Source organism: Eriocheir sinensis, unplaced genomic scaffold (assembly GCF_024679095.1).
Source record: "Eriocheir sinensis breed Jianghai 21 unplaced genomic scaffold, ASM2467909v1 Scaffold231, whole genome shotgun sequence".
Classification (NCBI taxonomy): Eukaryota; Metazoa; Arthropoda; class Malacostraca; order Decapoda; family Varunidae; genus Eriocheir; species Eriocheir sinensis.
The window spans coordinates 3,898-15,100 of record NW_026111534.1 but is presented as its reverse complement, the minus strand read 5'-3'; the positions used below and the strand labels follow the sequence as shown (position 1 = coordinate 15,100).

The following is an 11,203-nucleotide window of genomic DNA, read 5'->3' as shown; positions in this document are numbered from 1 at the left end:
GATTACTGCTGTCGGTAACTTTTATATTATTTTCTCTTTTGAAGTTGCGATCGTGTTCCCGCTCCGCCGTGACGTTCATGTTGACACAGGAATTTGCAAGTTTTCTTTTTCTCCTTAGTTAAGCATTATTTCCTTTTTAAAACGAAATGAACTTAAGAAATAAAAGATATAATGACATAACATACCCACTTTCTAGGTCTTGAAAAAAGAAAATCAACACTAGCACCACCACCACCACCACCACCATCACCACCACCACCGACTCTGGCATCATCCCATTGTTAGTGTTGCAATCACGCGTACAGAAAATACAAGTGCAATGTCGTAATGGGGAAAAGGAGGCGACGTGTCGGCGAAGTTACTGCCGGACTAATCAGCGACACCAACGACAGCACACGCACAAAAAGGCAAACAAACAAACAAGCAAACATACAAACAAGAAAACAAACACAAGGTAAGCGAGTGTTGCATAAGATATTTTATTTATATCTAACTCCCTTTTATAGCATTGGTTTTTTTATTGCAAGATATCTTTTTATGATCCATATCACAGGTGTACGTACGGGTGGCATACCTTTCCGGTGATTCCATTCAAAGAAAACTGAGCACATGATTGATATCAGCTGACCTGTTCAATATGTCATGTGAATATCTCGTGTGTTATAAAGTTCACTATACAAACATAACAAACGATTACCTATTTTTCCGGGTTTTTTTAAGGTTTGTTTATTATCATCTACATGTCACTACCTCATCAACCTTTTGCGTGGTCTTCATATATCTGCCTTTCATCTAGCTACAACCTACCCTTTCCCTTCCCACCTTGTCTGTTTTCCACCCAGGAGCACCACCTTCACTACCACCACCACCAACACCACCACCAACACCACCTCTCCTTGCCCCTCATCAAGAGCAACACGAGCGGCGGCCACAGAACTATCGAGGCACGAGGAAGCAGACCACGCCGTTGGTAAAGCTTACTGATGCATCCATTCTCGAGCTCACCGGCGTCAGCAAGAAACTGAACATCCCCGCGAGGGTTTACAGCGTGTAGCAGCGCACGTTGGTTTCAGGCTCAGGGCAGACAACTTCAGGAAACAGTCTGCTGATATTACTCTTTTCCTGATGCATCAAGATCCAAAGTATTTATTTTATAATTAAATACAGTTTCGATCTATTTATATAAAAGTAACTGATATTTCTAAGCATAAATTATTATTTATTTCTACAAAGAGAACGGCCAGCCGATTATATGTAAATATTTGTTTTCTTTTGAAGAGGCCGATACGGAAAGATAAGGCGTACGACACAACCACATGTCAATTGGCAATATTACGCCTTTGTTGTTGAACGCTATAAATATATGAATAACATGAATAACATTACCCAGCATAAGCGTTAGAATAAAAAATAAATAAATCAACCACAGCCCACAGCGCTGAGATAACAAAGAGGAGCGATGAGCCGGCGTGACCAGACTAACACCGGCGTGGCCGAGAAGGTGCGGGCAGGCAGGTGTAGCAAACAATAAAACTCCCCTCCCTTCCCTGGTCTTCCTTTCTGCCACCACAGTGCTCCAAAGTGATATGGATTCCCAGTGGCAGAGAAGGAGGGCGAGGCAATGAACGTAAGATGAGCGAGCGAGTGTGTGTGTGTGTGTGTGTGTGTGTGTGTGTGTGTGTGTGTGTGTGTGTGTGTGTGTGTGTGTGTGTGTGTGTGTGTGTGTGTGTGTGTGTGTGTGTGTGTGTGTGTGCGCTCTACAACTCTTACATCCACACACGCTCACGCTTTAATAAACAAACATGGTCGTGAACAGTTGAGTCTTTTCCACCTTTTGGCAAACTTCACACTGACCAACATACGTGTGCAGGATTGTTTGTGTGTGTATATATATATATATATATATATATATATATATATATATATATATATATATATATATATATATATATATATATATATATATATATATATATATATATATATATATATATATATATATATATATATATATATATATATATATATATATATATATATATATATATATATATATATATATATATATATATATATATATATATATATATATATATATATATATATATATATGGCTGAGTCGTCAAAGTAACGGCACCGTGTTCAGGAGGACGCGAGTTCAATCCCCGCCCGGTGCCACCAAGCTGGGATTTTTCAGCCGCCGCCGAGTGGCTTAAAACTACCCACATGCTGTCCAGAAGACCACCTATCAACCCGGACTTTAGATTCTAGGATCAAAGATGAGCTCTGGGAGGGCAGCATGAGCCAATGCAAGATGGCGCCACTATAAACACTCGCCTGCGCCAGAACGGGCTGGACCGACCATCAGGACCCACCGGAAAGAAGCCTTGGACCGACCAACACGATCCACCTGGAAGAAGCCTACCGGCGCAATAGGCCGCAATGTATAAAAAAAAAAATATATATATATATATATATATATATATATATATATATATATATATATATATATATATATATATATATATATATATATATATATGTGTGTGTGTGTGCGTGTGTGTGTGTGTGTATTTATGTATGTAGGATGAATGACTGAATGACTGAATGCATGTACGTATAGATGTATGGATATTATGTATGTAGGAAGGTAAGCAATGAAGCCCTCTCGCATGAATGGAAACAAGTGTGACGGACAAAGGTGAGGCGGGAAAAGTGCCGCCCATCCTACACATCACGCTAAATGATTGAGGGATTGGGATGTTTCGTCATGACGCCGCAACTACCATGGTCATAATGGCGCCAAGTGAACTGTACAAAAGGGCTGACTAAAGTAAAATCTATAAATGTGTCTAAAAAGTTCATAAATTAAAATGGGTGATAAAATGTGCAATACTGGGCTACACTAACCCATCATGCCAAGGTAAGGTGGCGTGAGAGCACTCTATTCTATTTAGGAGCAGTAAGTAGCAGGCTTTTTTTTCATTATTGTTTTCTCTTTTTTTACGCCCTTGCATTGTCTCCTCTGCTGTAAAAAAAAAAAGTGAGACAGACTAAGGCAAACAGGACAGGGATCGGCAGGGTAATCTTAAATTCGACGCTCCACAAGCAGGATGAGGCAGGGGAGACAGTGTGAGGCGGTGTGAGACAGACTGACACGAAGGCAAACTAAACAGGGTTGGGCAGATTAATCTAGAATTCGACGTGCCACACACAAGCAGGGGGAGACAGGGAAGGTAACGTGCGTCCTACAAGTCAGGGTGTTTACCAAAGCATGCATTGGGACGGCAGGGCGAGACACAAGGGGGCGTGGAGCCTTGGCGTGAGGGTGTGAGCCGAGCCACGCCTGTCCACACACAACGATTTCACGGCTCGCTGGAGGGTGTTGGAGGCAGCCACGACAGCTTTTATGACGGTTTTCCTACTCTTCACAATCGTTTTTTTTTATGTGTGTTGTAAAATATAAAAAGATTCTTGAATAGGTCATCGTCCCGGACACTTCTTTCGCCTGCATGCACCACAAGTATCAGGCTGGCAGATCTGGGCCTCAGCATCAGGCACGAATAGGTTATAGTTTATTCTAGTCCTTCATCCCCAGTGCCTCTTCTTGGCCTGCCTCCGAACCCTGGACACGAGCTTCACAAACACGCACCACAAGTGTTACCGGCTCCTGGCACCAGTTCAGTGCTCGTTGGCGAGTCACCGGCGCCGAAAATATATTCGAATAAATAAATACTGAATGGCTGAATTCCTAAAGCTTTTGTTTTCCGGTCCAGTCATTGGAACGCACGCTAATTATTTCGGTAATGGTTCCCTCTGGAAGGGGAACGATTTTTGTTCAAACAATGGATGATGCATAAAACGTTTGTTGAGCCGAAGAGTTAAGAGAGCCTGGCAGGACGCCACCATGATATTGATTCATAATTATAATGAAGCGACGTGAAAGACTTCAACAATCAAGGATCATTAAATATTTTCTAAGACAATCACAAATAGATTAAGTCCAACCCTAAGCCAGCTATTAGTATGTAATAGCCTTTCTATATGATCACTCAAAGATGTATCAGCATTTTCAGTGCTAAGTATGAAATTCCTCATCTTATCTTCCCCTGTTAGCCTTTCAGTGCACCGCATACTCCCTTATATGACACTTAAATATGCGTATTCCACTGCTGTTGAGGTCACGGTCAAAGAGTCATAGTGTCTGTGTGTGTGTGTGTGTGTGTGTGTGTGTGTGTGTGTGTGTGTGTTTAGAGGGCCTCCATCCGGAAGGGAGTTACGATGGGAACAATTGGTTATATTGTTCGCATTGCAATTCATCGGCCCCTGCCGGAACGCCGATGACTGTGGCACTCAACCATATATTTTAATATACCAGGTCAACGGTGTGTGACATTCCGCCTCTTAACAGCTCTCACCAAAACTAAAAACTTAGCCATTCGCTGTTTTTTCTTCCTTATTAGTGGTATTCTGAACCTTCGTCCCTATCGCTGCCCTCTTCCTTTGTTGCACGTCTGCGACTGTACGGACGGGGCGTGCCTGCGCCCCTTTGCTGGTTCAGGCCACAGCCATTCAGACGGGGCGTGACCGCAGCCCGTCTTTGTGCATGGACGCCGCCGGCTTGAAGGGGCGTGTTTGCTGCCCGTTGCTCCGTCAGGCCGCCGCCGCCGGGAGGGAGGGTGACCGCCGCCCCTCCCTGCGTCTGGCCGCCTTGCAGCGCCTCCAGCAGCGCCTCCAGCATGTGGATCAGCGCCTGGAGGGTCGGGCGCTCGCCGGGCCCCGGCCTGATTACGGCGTTCACCCAGGCCCTGATGGGGGAGAGGCACGGGGCACTACTGAGGCCTCCGTGCATGGCCAGCGCGTGGCGAATGATGCTGGCCAGATCGTATGTGTCTATGTCCCTGATCCACGGGGGGACGTCCAGAGGCAGCCTCGGCACAAGCCATGACGTGAAGGGCTCCGGCTCCTCATTCCTATTTATCTGCCTCATGTCCGGTCGCTCGGCCACGCCCAAGTCTATCACGGTGGCCTCTGGGCCTTGACTGCCGTTGCGCACACACAAGTTATCGCCCTTAATGTCGTTGTGGGCGTAGCCTTCCCTGGCCAGTTCCTGCAGCGTGCGGGCGACTTGCAGCACGACGCTCAGCAGGTCTGGCAGCGAGGGGTCTGTTGCGAAATATCTCTCAACAGTCAGCCCAGCGTAGCGAGTTACTAGCCAACGCCTCCTGACGCAGGCGCCGACCAGTCGCTGTACCCCGGCCACCACCTGCAGCCTCTGCAGGATGGACGCCTCCTTCACGAGGTCCCCCACGCTGCCACTGTAGTAGGTCTTGATGACCAGTTCCTCACCGCTGTGAGGGTCCCACACCTTGCAGCAGGAGCCGAAGGCCCCGGCGCCCAGAGTCTCGTGCGCTTTGCTGCTCAGCAGGGCTTCCTGTCGCTCGTCGAGGAGAGGGACGCCTGCCTCCTGAAGGAGACTCACGGCGTGCCTCTCTTCAGCGGAGAACTGTTGCTGCTTTTCTCCAGCGGGCCTCCGCCTGTCAGGTAGCTTCCAGTAGTCTTTTGATTCTTCCTTTCCTTTGTTCCCTGAAGGCCCCTGCCGCTGTTTCTTAGCGGGCCACGACGAGCACTCGGCGTCTGGTGCCGGTCTCTTGGTGACTTCCCTTGTCTTGTCGTCTCCTTGCTGTCCGGGGACGCCCACTTGGTGCTCGGCGTCTGGTGCCGGTCTCTTGGTGACTTCCCTCGTCTTGTCGTCTCCTTGCTGTCCGGGGACGCTCACTTGGTGCTCGGCGTCTGGTGCCGGTCTCTTGGTGACTTCCCTCGTCTTGTCGTCCCCTTGCTGTCCGAGGACGCTTACTTGGTGCTCGGCGTCTGGTGCCGGTCTCTTGGTGACTTCCCTCGTCTTGTCGTCCCCTTGCTGTCCGAGGACGCTTACTTGGTGCTCGGCGTCTGGTGCCGGTCTCTTGGTGACTTCCCTTGTCTTGTCGTCTCCTTGCTGTCCGAGGACGCTTACTTGGTGCTCGGCGTCTGGTGCCGGTCTCTTGGTGACTTCCCTCGTCTTGTCGTCCCTTGCTGTCCGAGGACGCTTACTTGGTGCTCGGCGTCTGGTGCCGGTCTCTTGGTGACTTCCCTCGTCTTGTCGTCCCCTTGCTGTCCGAGGACGCTTACTTGGTGCTCGGCGTCTGGTGCCGGTCTCTTGGTGACTTCCCTTCTCTTGTCGTCCCCTTGTTGTCCGGGAACGCTCACCTGGTGCTCGGCGGCGCTGCGGCCAACGGAGCACAAGCTTTTCTTCACTACGTCAGGAGACGTCTTCTCCTCCTCCTCCATCCAGAGGGACTTCCTCTTGGCAGGTTTGTATTTCTCGGGGCCAGAGTAAGTGTGGGCAACGCAGCCGTCACTCACACACTTCCTTTTCTTCACTACGGCAGGAGACGTTGTCTCCTCCCCCAGGCAAAAGGACTTCTTCTTGGCGGGCTTGTTCTTCTCGGTGCTTGAGGTGCGGCCGGAGGCCGAGGTGGGTGATAACTCTTCTTCACGGTCTGGTCGATCCATCACGTAAGCTGTGTACAGTAACAGGGCTCTCACAGACCCTACACCTCAGTTTGGTGGAGATATTTTGGGGAAATTTTGGGAGAATGGAGTTGGCAGAGTTCGGAAAGTAGTCTAGAGCTAGTGGATTCCACACCGCCTTTTCTCTTTATATCGCATCCAATAATGAACAGATAAATAAACATGTTAACAATGTGCAAAAAAACTTTACACACACACACACACACACACACACACACACACACACACACACACACACACACACACACACACACACACACACACACACACACACACACACACACACACACACACACACACACACACACACACACACACACACACACACACACACACACACACACACACACACACATATTCTCTTTCTCCTCCTCTTCCTCCTCCTGCTCCCCCTCCACTACCTCTTCCTTCTCGACGCACTCTCCCATACCCTCCATTCCTTGCCACCAAACCCAAACACTCTCTCCCGTCCCACCCTGCTAACTCCACTCCTCTCCTCTACAACCCCATATCCTTCCCTGCTACACCTCCCCAGCCGCCCCTACCGAGCCGACCTTCCTTGCACCACACTTAAAAAGGTGATGAAGGACTCCCCCGAGCTAGGCAGATAAGACCATATAGTTCCACCACCATTATCCTCCCTACACTTAACACCCTCCTCCCTGCTACCACACCCAGTCTTCCTTACCCCCATCACCCTTTTCATCTACCCCTGCCTCCCTCCCATCCCATCTCCCCCGACAACCCCTTCCCCTCCTCCCCTCCCGCCTCTCACTTCGGGTCCACACTCCATTAGTTGTCCACTGAGAAATATGAATATAATAGGCGTGGCATTACGCCTAACTGTGCACGGAGGACGAGGCGACGTGTCCGGAATACGAAACAACGGCGCGGAAGAGGAGGCGCCTACACATAATGAAGAGTAGTTGAGGAGTAGGGGCAGGGGAAGAATAACTAGGAGGAGGAGTACAAAGATGATAAAGATGAGGGAGGGATAAATCGGTGTAGGAGGAAGAGGAGGAGTCTAGAGATGATAAAGATGAGGAGTGAGAGAATAGGAGCAGATGAGGAGCAGGACTTGAAGTGCTCACAGACGTTGTGAAGATTGTGAACCATATCCGAGGGAGCGCAACAACTTCAAGGATTTCTAAAGTGCTTTGTGAAGAAATGGGCTCTGTCTTCTTTGTTCTCCTGTTTCACACGGAGGTACGTTGGCTCTCACGTGGCAAAGTTCTGAATCGCGTGCTGCAACTTCGAGAGGAAATAACGATGTTGTTGCAAGAAGGTCGAACCTCGAAAGAAAATCTTCTTCACGAAATGATGCAAGATGACTGTTTCGTAACAAAAGTTGCCTACTTGGCTGATTTCTTCTCTGAAGTGAATTCCCTGAATATTTCACTCCAAGGAAACCTTGCAATGCTGCACACAGTTCGTGACAAAGTGGCAATATTCAAGTGTAAGATTCAACTTTACGTGAAAAGAGTTCAGGACAGTGACACAACTTTCTTCCCTCTATGACAACTATCCTAGATTCTATGGCAGAATCTGAATGCAGTTTCCGTGAGGAGATCTTGGCTCATCTTCTGCCAGTGATTGGAGAGGACCCAACACCCCCACAAAGTGACGATGCAAATCAACAACAAAGAAATAATGGGAATAAAAGTTTCATCCTCACACCACTCAGCAACGATCAAAGAAGCAACGATGAAACAGAGCGACCCAACGAAATACCAAAAAATTAAAAATAAAGCAGCATCAGGATTAGCGTCCCGTTGGTAAGACACAAACACCGCCGAGGCTCGGAGGAGGAGGAGGCGGCGACGGCTCCCTCACGCCTGGCGCCGGAAAGATGCTTGCTGCTGTCTGCTGTGACTCTGGCGGCGGTGATGACGCAGGAGGCCTCTGGTGCCGAGACACGGGCGTTCAGAGCGGCCAAGACTGCGGCCCAGCACCACCCCCGGCCCGGCCAGGCATTCATCGAGGCCAACTGTACCCGACACTTGTGCCCTAATGTAACGCACGGTGCCCGACCTTAAGACCCCTAACTACTAACGACGCCTCCGAGCGAGCCCTCCCCCTCCTTTATATTCAACCAAATGAAACCTAACTTAATCCTCTGAGACGTCCACTCCCATACGTAGGGCTAATTAGGACAGGTGAACTCCTCAGGCAGCTCAACACAGTGTCCATCAACAGCTCCAAGGTATGTCGGCATGTGAAAGAGTATTGGTAGAGGATGGAGAAGTCTACAGAATCCTCACTTTACAGCAGGCATAAGTGCATGTAGCAAATCCTGAGTGACAATGACTGTCGCTTAACCCCGTCAGTGTCCGGCCCAGCTCAGCATGCCAAGAACACCCCTACAGGAGAACAGCTAGGCAGTTGACAGTAGGACAGAAGAGGCTTGTAGGGAAGAATAAATGTCATGGTGAGCAAACTATAGAATCACACCCTTTTTAACCTGAAACCACGGGTAATTCCAGAGTTGGGTGTGCTCAGAAATAGTTTTCATTGTCAGTGAAACAGTAATTGTCATTTGCTACCCTTTCTGTCATGAGTTATTTTTCATATGTTCATTACTGTTCATAATTTGTTTTAATAACTGAGCTCATTTGTGACTCCTTGCCCTGTGTCTGCAAGGAACTGGGGAGGTGATTATGGTGTCATTAAACTTATTATTACAGTAAAACCCCGATTATCCGAAAGCGGATTATCCGAAAAACCGGATTATCCGAAATTGATCTGGATAATGCAATTGAAAAAAAAATTCTATACTAAAACGTTATAAAACATCAAAAATAAATAAAAGTAACTACATATGTACTATATTAACACATTTAAAATTGATAAGAACAGTTAAAATGAATATGCTTTCTAATACGTATTGCCGAAATAGCTTGTAACGAATAGATCAATGTATTAGACAAAAAACATTAAACAAACTCTCAACAACACCACGTCCGCACCTTCGCCCCAGCAAGGACGTAGGTGCGGCGAACGAACAAACTACTGCACGACTACTCTCACACCGTACTCTCAAGACAACGACACAAACACGACTCCCCTCTCCACTCCATGCCACATTCCCTTTCCAACATACGAGTTGCGCGATAATATGAGTCATCATACTGTGTCTCCACCTGCACGATGCACGAAGTTTAGCGTAGCGTGTGTTTGTTTGGTTTCATTGTTTACATCGTCAGTCGGCGGCAGTCGCGTCACACACTTCACACTGGGCAAACGCATCGCGTTCTACCTGTGCTTCGACCTCACTTCTTTCTACATCACCATGCCGAAAGAAACCGGGAAAAGGAAGAAAGTCGATCAAACTGGCGGCGATCAAAATGGCGGCCATAAATCCGGATTATCCGAAAAATCGGCTTATCCGAAAGAGGCTTCCCCCCTTCCATTTCGGATAATCGGGGTTTTACTGTATTATTATTATTATTATTATTATTATTATTATTATTATTATTATTATTATTATTATTATCATCACTGAGATCCATGAAAGCAGGTCAAGGGAGGATAGAAAAATGCTACAGACCCAAACCCTTGATGAGCAGACATGGATATAAAGGAGAAAAATAGAAGAAGGGAGTCAAACCCAGTGCCTGGTGAGTTGCCTGACAGCCATAACCTTTCCCCAGGAATGGTGGGACATCCGGCACAGCAAGGATGGGCTGGCGGAGGAGGAGCTGTCCGTGAGTGGCTGCAGAGTGGTGTGGTCCCGAGGTCAGGCTGGCCGAGTGGGGTCCCGGCAGGTTGTCAAGTGCATGACCTGAGACTCGGCTGTGATACAGGCCATGCTCGCCTCCTCCTACACCTGCCCAGACCAACCGTCCCTGCTGGGAGAACCTGTCCCTCAAGAACCCACAGGTGACCTTTGCTCTTTGACTATTAGTAAAATATGAGGTTGCCAGACCAGACTGATAGACTTTTTTATTACAAGGGCAAAAACAAAGACAACAGCAACACACTGCTCCCAACAAAGGTGTAAAGAACGGGAGGCCAAGAGCTGTGTGGCCTCCAATCACCACCCGCCGAGGGAATTTTTTTTTTTTTTTTTTTTTTTTTTTTTTTACATCAAAGGAGACGGCTCAAGGGCAACAAAAAGAGTGCATAGAAAAAAAATCCTGCTCCTCACCGCTCCGTGTTCTTGCTCTTATTTACGGATGTATTTATTTACTCGTTTTTTTTTTTTTTTGTTCATTATTATTTTTTTTCTGCCGCGTGGTGTAATAATGCTGTGGTGATTCTCTCTTTTTTTTTTCTTCATCCGCATCACTCTCCCATTCATCCTTGACCTTTCGTTTACTGTCATTGTCATCCACCTCGTCCTAGTTACAGTAGAGCCCCATTCAGCGCGAGAATTAGGTGGATGAAGCGGCCGCGCTAACTGAATAAAGTAACCAATATGAAAAAAATTATTTGGTGCAGACGTGGGTCTGACTTTTGGGTTTGATAACTACTCAAAATAATCACTCACATTAAAAAAAACAACCCTACGATTGGCTGGGCTCTGAAAACACACTTGTGATTCGCTGGGAGTCCGGTGACGTCATCGCCGGCGCTCACCCAGCCAGCGGCCTCGCTGCCTTAAGGCAGTGTGTCACACTGGCTGTTTTCTTTT

At 47.6% G+C, this 11,203-nt stretch overlaps 1 long non-coding RNA gene across 1 annotated transcript; it reads left to right on the top strand.

Annotated features, from left to right (window-relative positions):
• The first annotated feature begins 8,384 nt into the window (after positions 1 to 8,384).
• LOC126991042 (uncharacterized) lies at positions 8,385 to 10,651 on the top strand. Its single transcript, XR_007745015.1, has 3 exons — positions 8,385 to 8,773; positions 10,221 to 10,334; positions 10,486 to 10,651. It is a non-coding gene; the product is annotated as an uncharacterized LOC126991042 (long non-coding RNA).
• The last annotated feature ends 552 nt before the right edge of the window (positions 10,652 to 11,203 follow it).